General features: G+C 33.7%; 1 protein-coding gene across 1 annotated transcript in view; it reads right to left on the bottom strand.

The window, feature by feature from the left end:
- The window catches only part of RASA1 (RAS p21 protein activator 1), a 117338-nt gene that overhangs the window by 66962 nt on the left and 37878 nt on the right, over window positions 1-12498 (bottom strand). The gene's annotated exons all lie outside the window — the stretch shown is intronic.

A 12498-nucleotide genomic window follows, 5' to 3' on the forward strand; every position in this document is an offset into this window, starting at 1 on the left:
TTGTCTATATGTTCAAGATACACTTATTACAATCAAACCCTTACTTAGAAGAAGAGTAAGACGGACAAATGGAAACAAATGGTTAATTCATTACTTCTCAACCTACTAAAGAACCAAGATTTGACATTAGGCACATGGTACCTATGAGAAAATAAAACTTTATTCCATTTTAGTGTTTTTCCCTAGAACAGGAAAATAGAATGATGCTAATGGCTACTGTTCTAATTTCCCATTTCATCAGGAAGCTGACTAATACCTTTGGGTCTTATGATGATCTACTCCTTAAACACTCATTTGAACTCAATTCCTCAAATTTATTTAACAAACCTGTGAGGAATAAATAATACCTGTTGTCATTTTAACTTTTCTGCTCTCAGTTTAACTATATCTACCTACCATACTACCAATGATCTGCTTAAATGACTGGCTGTAGCTCTAGCATCATCCCTGCTACCAATCTATGCCTACAAAAGTCTCATGGATTGATATAAACAGAAGCATACTGAGAAACAGATTGGAATTTTCAAATGGTTATGGTAACAAATCTATACAGTAATTTTTATGAAATAGTTTTATATTTTTTAATATGTTAGTCATCCAAACTTATCCTCTGGTACATTCCCTGCTGAGGACCTGGCCCACAACCCAGCCATCTGGCCTGACTGGGAATCCAACCAGCGACTCTTGGTTCCCAGGCCAGTGCTCAATCCACTGAGCCATAGCAGCCAGGGCCCTAAAACTATTTTTTAAGCTTGCTATAATAAAAGCTTAATGTTATTCTTGACTCCTTAATTTACTAAAAAAGAAAACCTGAAAACTTCTCAAATTAATTATTTTTAATTTTCTTCTAAAAGGCAACCCATTTGCCCTGGCTGGTGTGGCTCAGTGGTTGAGCACTGGCCTGCAAACCAAATGGTCACCAGTTCAATTCATGGTCTAGAGCACATGCCTGTGGTTGCAGGCCAGGTCCCCAGTAGGGGGAGAGTGAGACGCAACCACACATTGATGTTTCTGTCCCTTTCTTTCTCCCTCCCTTCCCCTCTCTCTAAAAATAAATAAGTAAAATGCTTTTTTTTTTAAATCAACCCATTTATCTATGCATAAGACTGAAATAAAATAATGAAAAACTCAACCATTGGAACTGCACTGTAACTTAACAGAAAAAACATAATTGCAAACCCTATTATAAGAAGGAAAAGAGCAATCAATGTTACATTCCTCTAAAATTTCAGTCTCAGGTCAACCATTACCTTTGAGGTTACTTATGAGTAAATTTAACTTTTAAGAGCTGTTTTTTTAAATATAAAAGGAAAAGTTTCAGACTAATGATCATGATAACTTCCTTGAAGAGCTAAAGTTTAATAATATATGATCAGTACAAAATTTTGATATTACAGGACAGAAGTTTACCTACTTGTAATATATGGAACTTCCTTAGTATATAAAACTGCTAATTCTTCATTACCTAAAGGAGTGAAGCTATGCCACGGAGCAGATTTACACATCAAAATTAAGGACAATTTTAAGCGAAGTCCCTATTTTTGCATACTTGATAGTTCTTAAATCCTTGTTATGATTCATGTAAAATATCAAGATTAAAAGATTTTATTTAATTCCCTTTCTCTTATGAACTCACCAAGAGGTGCTACACAGAGGCTGTGTGAGGCATTACACAATTACTAGTTTATAATACGTACCTAACTAAAGACCTTTACTGATACATAAAAGATATATTTGTGATTTTTAATTTTTCCATCTGTGTGATTTATGTAAGATTAAGATGGGTATTAAGTTCAAGACAAAGACATTAAAAAACCAGCTTTGTTTCCTGAATATTACTGACTCCATGCCAAAAAGCTCACAAACTTCCAACACAAAAAGCAAAACATGTCAATTCTTGATTATGATTATAAATTGAAATTAAATTGTTCAACAACAGATCCTCAAAAAGTGTTAAAATATTCCACTGTTACAGGTGTCAGACTATCTAGAAAAAAACTGAATAGTCTTAAAACTCAGAATTTCTTGAATTACCTTTATTGTTTACTTCAAATTATCAGTGTGAATCATAGTAACAAAAACATTAAATACCTACACAGATACTTTAAAGCCACTATTGAAGCATAAAAAGCACTTCAATTAAACTGTTACACTATGAAATCTTTATCCCATCTTAAAAACTGGAAATCAAAAAAATCATTAGTATCATACTAAAATAATTTTATTTAGCCCTGGTTGGTGTAGCTCAGTGGATTGAGTGCAGACCTCCAAACCAAGAGGTTGCCAGTTTGATTCCCAGTCAGGACACATGCCAGGGTTGCAGGCCAGGTCCCCAGTGAGGGATGCGCAAGAGGGAACCACACATTGATGTTTTTCTCCCCCTCTTTTAAAAAAAAAATCATTTTATTTAAATTGCATATAGTATCATGATATGCAGTTAAAACTTTTATAAATAAACCACAAATCCAATGTGATATGATTCAATTCAAATACTTCACAGATTTATAGAACCTAAGTAAACTCTATCCACTGAGGATTAATACTTAGGCCTACTTTCAAACACTATCTCTCAATACTTTTTTAATTTATGATCTTTCTTAATTTTTTATTTTTATTTTAGAGAAAGGAAGGGAGGGAGAAAGTGATGGAGAGGAACATCGACGTGAGAAACATCAATCAAGTTGCTTCTCGCCTAAGCCCCACTGGCAACCTAGGCACCTGCCCTGACCAGGACAGGAACAGGCTACCTTTCACTTTGAGGGGCAACAGGAAACCAACTGAGCTGTAGTAGTCAGTGCTGACCTATGATCTTTTTGATAAACATAAAAATTTCACCTGCTAGGAATTATTATATATTATATTTAACTTCGTGCTATCTTTGTGAAATCTGTAACATAATTCATTTTATATACAAAATAATGGGTAATATGCCTTCTCAAAACATAGCCCCCATATCAAAGATATACTTGTATTTTCAGACCATAAGACACACCTAGGTTTTAGAGGAGGAAAGTAGGGAAAACATTTTTGAAGCAAAAAATGTGATAAAATATTTAATAACATAAATAACAATACTTCACCAATGTAAATGTAAGCAGAACTCAAGAGCAGCATCAACAACCATTATTTCTCCCAAATTGGTGGGCGGGGGGTGGGGGGGGGTGCCTTATAGTTTGAAAAATATGGTAACACTCCCGAAGGAGTCACTTCCCTAGTATGATATTTGTCTAAAAGATTCAATTTAATAAAAATGCTACCCTTTCTCACTTCAAATAGTTACAATAACATTAATACAAGAAATGAAACAAAACATCTATTTAATTATCTACACTACTTCTCTAAATCTTCACAGTCAAAGCTTTATTCTATTTCTTTAATGGTAGTTTTGCTGGTGATTGTTTTCAAATAACCTAGGAAAACACCAAAAAAAAAACCCGCAAACAAAAAATGCAACTAGAATGTAGAATACTTGAAAGGAACACAGAGTAACTGAATTGTCATATTAGGGGTATGAAGACACACTGAGCATAATATGAGATTACCAGATATCTATGGGCTAAATCCCTTAAATTAAATTTTTTACTCTGCTTATATCTGTGGTAACTGTAACCCATGGACTAAACTTGGTATGTAGTAATATTAATTTTAAAAGTATCTGTTGAATAAAGGAAGACATGTCAAGTCATAAAACATAATAGTAGAAAAGACTTTAGAAGTCCAGTCTAACTTCCCTGCCAATGAAAAACATTTAAAAAGACGAAAGAAAAATTTTCTTTGATGTCCACAATAAGCAAGTTCTGACCTTTGAGAATTGCTATCTTTGTCTAAAAGGACTTGAAACAATTTCGGCTGACAGAGCTCAGAGAAAACAGCTATACTGACACCCCCTAAATTCCTTCAAAAGAGACTAAGCTGACTGGTGAGACCAAGATTTACCAGAAACCATTTCCGTAACTACGGTCAAGTCACTACATTTTGTACCTCACTTGTAAAATAGGGAAAATAATCTCTACCAACCTCAGAATAAATTAAGTATTTGTTCTAAACTCCTTCAAAGAAAAAAAATTTTTTTAACGTACTACACAGTCTATAGCAAAGTATAATGGTTAAGGGTAAAGACACTGGAGCCTCTGCTATGTTTGAATCCTAGCTCTAGCAATTTGCTGTACAAATATGGGCAAATTACTTAATTTCTGAAGCTCAGTTTCCTCATCTATAAAATGTATGTAATAACAATACCTATCTCACAGAAGGTTGGCTTGGTATTATTGTTAAATGTACTAACACATATATTCATATAAATTATATGCATATATACATGTAAAAGACTACAGGAATGATTAATACAACTTCATCAATAAAAATCACAAATTTTATGACTGTTGGATGGTTAATTTGAGAATCACCTAGGCCACAATTTTCTTCCTATTTTCCACTTGTTTACTCTTTATTTAATTTTGGGAGGAGAACAAGAGAAACCAATTCTTGTTTCTGCTAAAGCAAAGCACTGATTTTACAAGAAATTTTCTTCCCCAAAATTCCTTTAAGAACTTTACTGATCACACATATTAATTGTGGCTGGAGGCACCACAGTATTTATAAAGTTAGAAATTCTTTCATTTCGCCTGGCAACTCTAGAAGGAAACCTTCAAACAGCCCCACTCTTTCCCCAATATATATATACAGGGTGGGGGAAAAGTAGGTTTAGTTGTTTGTTCATATGGAAAATAATACAATAATAAACTGTTGGTATACTCACAACCGTAAACCTGCTTTTGCCCCAACTTGTATTCTTTGGAGGATGGCAAAGACAGTATGCATTTGATATGCACTTGGTATGCAGTATACCAAGATGTTTTCTTATCTAAAAGTAAATTCATTCTCTCTCCCCCACCTCACTCCCTCCCTCTTTTTCCCCAAAGGTTGAGAAAGGAAACACCAGGAAATTTAAGAAGTAAATACATTTTTCTCAGCTGGCTTTGCAAATTTTGGTTGAGAATTATTAGCAGGCAAATATGGAATCCCTTGATTTCATTTCCTTAGAAAATATACAATCTAAAATACCACAGCATCCAAGATGAAACTATACAATAAATTAACAATAAAAAAGACAAGTTGAACAAGTTGAAGGAATTACTTTATTTCTAAATGTAGAATCGCATGTTTTTTTCTAAAACATGTTGTATATTGTTGGAGAACATCTGAGGGGCCTAAAAGGGGCCTCTGTGCTTTTTAGTTGGTCTCTTGTAATTAGGAAGAATATAGAAATCTATGCAATGAGAAAACAACCTAGTCTGAATACAAAGAAACACTTCATTCAGACTGCACAATTAGTTAAATCTAACTCGACAATCTTAAATGGAAACTGTCTACTACAGTAGAAAACAATTAAAATAGAGCTACCATCAACAGACTTCCTTCCTTTAAAAAGGAAACCAAACTGAAGTTCCCAGATCACTTTTACTTTTCCACTATGCTCTTCCTCTTAGTTATGTCACTGACAGGCACCAAAGTTCTTACAGAGAAATGTATATGCAGAATCCCAATTGTCAAGAAATCTCTTCTATCACCAGAATCACTTGGGATTCTGTGTGCCTTATCATACTACAAACTTCTAAGTTTTTCTGTAACTCTCAAAGATGCTGATCAGATTTTTTTACACATGCTTGTCCTTCCTGAAATTAAATGGGTTATTTCAGGTTAGTTCAGACATGTACACACAAATTTGCTACAACTACTATATTCTCTTAAAGCCCCCATACTTCCTCTTAACAAACATAGTTCCTACTACAGTCATACTGTCTGAGTTGATGGTTAAGAAAAAGAATGACTTTTTAAAGTAAAGGGAAAATAAAGAAAATATACCTTATATTAAGTAATTGTATTCAGTCTTTTTTATTCATATCACTATGCAGAAACTAAAATTTGGTTACTAGTAAATTTACTAGAACTACTAGGCTAAGCATTATAGATGTAGTATCCCTTCAACCACCTACATCACTTAAACTTAAACAGAAACAATCACATATATATGGTTAGATATCTTTAGTATAGTTGTATTTAGACAAATATCAAGTGTATGTGTTTAGTTTTTATACCCCAGATCAAACTAGCTCAAGGCAAAAGCAGAAACTGTATTTCCTTTTGCCACGGGTAACATACTTACAAAATCCAGGAGAGGTTTCCACTCAGGGGAAGTATTTTGAAAGAAACAGCGCTGTAATATGTTCTATTCACCCCAAAATTGAGTCCACTGAAAAACTAATACATGAAAGGTAGGAATCAATACCAAGCTTACATAGGAAAATGTTTACATTGAAATGTACTCAGCCAACTTTCATATCACTACCCCTTACTCCCACACCCTAGAAAACAGATAGTGAAGAGCAAAAAAAGCCACACTCTCCAAAAATGGTACACAACAATCAAGCATTTTTTAAAAAATAAGAAAAAGCACAAAACCTACTAGCAGGAGGCTAACATCAGTTCCTACCTTACATCCTCAATCTCTTACAATTTAATTCCTCAAAAACTACAAATTCTTACAGTTGCATTTTTCTTAGATTTTTGACAATTACAGTGTCAAACCACTAAATGCACGAAAATTGGGAAAGGAAATGACTGTGGTCATCTGGTCCAATGCACTGCTACAACATAGTTTTGTGAACTACTTGAAGCAAGTCTTAAGAAGAAACACTTTACCCCACTACCCATCACGTGGCCCTTTTTGATTTTTGTTTGTTTTAAATTTCACAACACTCGGTCTAAAACTTTAGTGGGTATGGTGATTCCTATCTACTGCAGCTAAAACATTTCTTAATCTGTATTTTAATATACACATCCATCTTTAAAACATCAAATCTGAAAGTTAAATGTAAACTTTAATTGAACATTCCCTTTTATTTAGTGCATCTCCAACAAACTATATGCCACGCATTGTGCTACATAGTAGAAAAACAAATTAACACCACAGAACACTGACACAGAAGTTTATGATTTAGTGGAGAACAGACAAAACAAGCAGTTGCAATCTGGTACAGTAAGTGCTGGAATGTGAGGGAATTTAGAAATATATCAGTCTTAGGATTTTAGTATATGCTTCCTGAAAGAAAAAAAAAAAACTGATTACTAAACGGAAACCTAAAAGATAAGTACGTAGCAACTCATTCAGAGAAAGCAAGGGACTGAGAAGGTGAGAAAGATGTCACAGTCAGAGGGAAAAGTACAGGCTCCCCAAAATAAAAAGTTTATTTGTAGATATAGGAACATAAGAATGTGTTTCAAAACTTTTTTGAAACTTTGAAATATACTTTATAAATCTAATTTCTTATCAAATGAAATGAAAAAATATAAGCTTTCCAATTAGACTAGATTTATAACCTTACTTGCTGAACTTCTCTGGGTTCCTCAACAGAAATATATCTCAAAGAACATTTTAAAAGTTCAAAATATTCTCTGATCCCGTAAATAACCCTATAGGGGTAGGGTGTGGGTGGGAGGTATGGGTATTATTCCACAGCAATCAAAGTTTTCTACAACATGCCCATTATTCTTATGTCCCCTGTATCCCAACCAAACTACATTTATTCATTCAAAAATTTCTTTTAAGCTCCTACTATATTTTAGGCACTATTTTAAACATTGGTTTATCCCTCTGCACTTAACTCATGGCGTTTTTTCTATATAACTTTTTTTTTTAATGAAGGTGAAACTATTATGCAATTTAGCCAAAAGGCATCCTAAAACTAAAGCATTTCCTATGGATTTATTTCAACAGAATTTTCTATTTCTCTATCTGTTCTTATGCATGGAAATATCAATGCCTCTTCAGTTCAAATGATAAAATCTATGAATATGACTCCCAAATTATTCTCTCTAAACCTGGCTTTTCTTCCAAGTTTAAGGCCTAAGTTAACAAGTAGCTTCTGAGAATCTTCACTTCAAGGTTAATACCCAAATCTTAAAAACCTGACAACCACTCCTACAAACACATACATACACACACACACACCTTCCTCTTTATTCCTCTATATTGTTAATGGCATCAGCATCCTTCCTACCGTTCAGACTCAAAACTTCAAAAGCAACTTTGATTCCTTCCTCTCTCTCTCTCTCTATCCATAAAACTACTGCCAACAAATTATTCTCCAGTTTTCCATTTCCACATTGATCACTCTAGTTCAGGCCCTCTTTTCCTGTCATACTGTTTCCACCCTCTCTACAACTGTGGAAAGATTCTTCTTCCTAATAGGCTCTTCTTTAATGGTACACTTGATTATTTCATTCTAGTAACTCAAAGTCTACAAATGCTTGTGTATCCATTACCAAATGAAGCACAAACTATTCAACTTGGTATTCAAAAGACATCAACAAAGGCTCCAATCTCCCATTGAGGGAGAGAGGTGCAGAATTTAAATAGAAAGATGAAAAAAAGATTTAGGTTCTGAAGTACGTTTGTAATGGTCAACTTTAGCTGTCTACTGATTATCTGAAAATCACAAGGAGCTACTCACTGACTTTTGAAAAGCTGCTTATTTTTTCCACAATGAGAATTTACATTTCTTCAAGTACATTATGAAACTAATAGGCCCTCAATAAAATATCCATATTAATCATCCCAAGAAAAGAATTATTCTCCAGGTAGGTACCATGACCAGAACAACGATACCTTAGAGAGCATTTGTTAAAGGCAGGAGAGCAAAGGTACAAGCTAATAATTATTCCTCACATTTGCTTTAAATTTATACTCTTCTATTTTGTATTTTCAAATAAATAGCTCTGGTCTCAAGACATTAAAATGTAAAGAAATTAAACATTAGTAACTGAAATTTATACACAAAAATGTCAGTTTAAATGTATAACTTTGATAGATTTGAATATCTATTAATTTTTTCTAAATTTTGACAAAGTTACAAATAAATTATCTAAGAAGCCACAGAAAATTATGATTAGAAATTTGAACTTTCATGAATAGAAACCAAAGGATCAGCCAGAATATTCATTTTTTTAAAGTTAGATTTGTTTTTTTTACCTGTAGTATACTCTATTTTATATCAACATTGCTTGTCAAGCAAAACAAATAATCATAAACACTAGGAAGTATTTCATTTTCTTGATTAAATATATCAAGAAAATTAAATATAGAAAATAATATAGAAAAACAATGGACACCAAGACTGTTATTCTCAAGCTGCTGCAACTTGTTTAATAATACATAAAATAATACAAACAGCAGTTGTACAACCCTCTCCCAAATCAATCATTCTAACTTGAGCTACCAAATAGTACTCTACACTTACTCCAGATTGAGATATTCTCTGAGATCCCCAGAGGATAGCATGTTTCTTTAAAAACACAAGATTTTTAAAAAGGAAGCTTTTGCCTGTTAGCCATTAATAAGAGGTGCAACATAATTCTGTACTTTCATATTAACTGAATTCATAAATATCAGAATATATCCATTTTAATATAAAACTATTTATATTTTAAATAATTTATAAATCTTATTCTGTCTAGCTCCCAAATATGATGTCCTCAAAAACTGGTAAAACATTCAAAAAAACTTTTTAGAATCTCTAATAAAAAGGGGTACACATCACTTATGTAATCTAAGTCAAATATTCATCATGCTCATCTGGTGTCATGACACAGAGTGTTCACCAATATGACTCATTCCTATCTCTCCAGTCAACCTTCCTGCTTTTCCAACAGGTGCTGGCTGGATCTTTCAATCTAGATATCTTGACAAACTCAAACCCAACATCAAAATAAAATGACCTCATCCTCAATCTTCCCACATTCCTTCTCCTAACCTCTTCTTTCTCTCCCACTGCCCATCTTTACATATGTCATACATCAATTCACTAACCAAAGCTATTAGTTAGAACCATGTATTGTTTTTTTAAGGTCAAATAAAAAAAAAGGCAATTACATATGGGTCAACCAAGAGGAAACCTCTCATCATTACCTGACTCTTCTCTATACTGTTTCCTTCATATGCAATCAGTAAAAAAGCCTTAAAATTCCAAATTCTCATGCCCTTTTTTCTACCTAATCTTTTCATTTCCCACTGTCAATGGCCTTCCTCATCATGTGTAGCAATTCCTGCAATAGGTCTCTCAGTTTCCATGCTCTTCCATTTCCTTATGTATCTCTAACAAATATTCAGAAGCAGCTACCTGTGAATCACAACTCAAAAACTGAAATGGTTCCACTGCTTACAAAATTAAGTCCAAACTATTGTCTTGGCATTCAGTAATTTTTATGACTTTCCATTCCTCACAGGACTTCTTGCCTCTTCCAAAACATATCAAGCACACACCAGCAGGCCTCTATCCCTTTGATCATCAGATTCTTTTCATTTGAAATGTTGATATTGCCAGCTTTTGCCTATAGAAATCCATGTCTTTCTTCAATAATTAGCTCAAGTGCCATCTACTTGATCCTCTAGTCATAATTAGTCTTCTACCATTCTCTCAGTTTATTTATCATACTTTTTTGACATTTTAATTTATTTGTAATATAATCAATCATTTTCATGTCTGTTTTCTCCATTAAACTGAAAGGTACTTGAGGATATTGAGGATCTTTAAGTCATCTTCACAATTCTGTAGACTAGCAGTTGGCACAATTCTTTGAACACAGTAGTCATTGACAGGTGGAAGGTTGAGAAAAACAAATTAATCAAAAATCCCTGCCTACACTGAAATTGTCAAATCATAATCCCTTACTGGAATCCACATATCTAGCCAAACAGAGAATGCCTTGCATTCTCCCATTTAAGCTATTTCCTCAACCTGAAAACTGTCCTCCCACCCCCATTCAAGAGATTTTTAATCACTTTGCCCCCTGGGAATACCTTTGCCACTAGGCAAAGTAAAAATTCCACCTCCTCAATCATCTAAAGAGCACTCTTCCCCAAAATGTTGTTTTAAATAAAAAACCACCTAGCATATAATGCTTGTGATCACATCAATTTTCTCAGCAGGAAAAAAAAAACAAAAATAAAAAATCTTGAAGCAGAAATGTAGTACCCTCACCTAAATACCCCTACTTCTACTCTAAATTTATGTAATAGTTGCACAGATTGATGATTTGCAAAGATGCTGATTTGGGAGCTGCCTGTTCATCACCCATCACATTTAGGTAAAACAGACTCACACCCTCTCTCTGGGACCTCTTTCTTTCCAAATTGCAAAAATACGGTTTCTGAGAAACTTCACTTTCTTTGAAGAACCTGGCTTAGTTAAAATCTAGCATTTCACGGTAAGCACCTGAACCAAGCAGAGTCAAAACTTCTTTTCAAATATTTTTTCACACTAGAGACAAAAGTCACTCTGATGACAAAAGTTATAGGAGACAACATCAAAGAAAGGATTTTGTTTATTATGTTTTCCATCACTTAGAAGGGCCAGGCTGTAATAATTTCTTATTAGGCTGACAGGACCTAACAGGTAAAGGCATGAAAATGGAGATCCATGACATCCTTCAAATCCCTGTCCAGTTATCTCTGAAATCCTAGTTACAAGCCTATTTTTCCCTTAGTTTAGCTGTTGGTCTCATCCTTTTATTACTGGACCCCAAAGAAATTTGTTTATGTGGGTTATATCTATCAGGATTCATGGTATTAGAAATTAAAAGTGAGAATATTTAAAATGTTTACTATTAATTTTTCATTAATAATGGAGTTATTGTTAATATACAACACATACTATTTTCAAAAAATTTAATGAAGAGTAGTGTTATTTTACATTTTTATACAATTCTTTAATAGTTAATTTCAGTAGAATAGCTGGGCTTTCATATCTCTTCCTGTATTCAATTAGTTAGTGTATACCGTTTGGTTCATGGTATACAAAGACTGATGTAGTTACTTCAAAATGTAGTTACTTAAAAGTCAGATGAAATTTACAGGGTCAGGTAAAAGTAAGTTTATAGTTGTTCATATGGAAAGTAATACAATAATTAGTAAATAATACAAGAATAAACTTTCGAATATTCACAGCTGTAAACCTACTTTTGCCACACCCTATATAATCTGACCATACTTATAAATATCGCATATTCTGCTCCATTAAAGTTGATTGGTCTATTATTTATTCATGCATATTCCCTAGCATCATGCAATAATCATCTGGCAATAATGATTGGTTCAAAAAATATATATTGATGGGTTCAGTGAGCTATGAAATCTTCCAAATGTTAACATGTTTCATAACATCAAAACATCACATTTTTTATGTCCTCACTATGCAGTCTGAGTTATCCAAAGTCTGCACATCTGGCCCTTATCCAGACCTCTAAGTCCTCGAAATATCCAGCCCAGCAAGAATGTCCTTTTTACTAAGAAGCATGACTTAAGTCGAACTGATGAAGTAGCTAAGGTCGGCCACAAGGGGGCTCCTGGCCTACGTGATCAACCTCCCCTCCAAAGCTCCTCTACCCATTCCCAATCCCCAAAATACTGAACACACATTACTACTGGGATACTTAAGCACT

Source organism: Phyllostomus hastatus, unplaced genomic scaffold (assembly GCF_019186645.2).
Source record: "Phyllostomus hastatus isolate PE091 unplaced genomic scaffold, TTU_PhHast_1.1 phas_contig_58, whole genome shotgun sequence".
In the NCBI taxonomy this organism is placed as follows: Eukaryota; Metazoa; Chordata; class Mammalia; order Chiroptera; family Phyllostomidae; genus Phyllostomus; species Phyllostomus hastatus.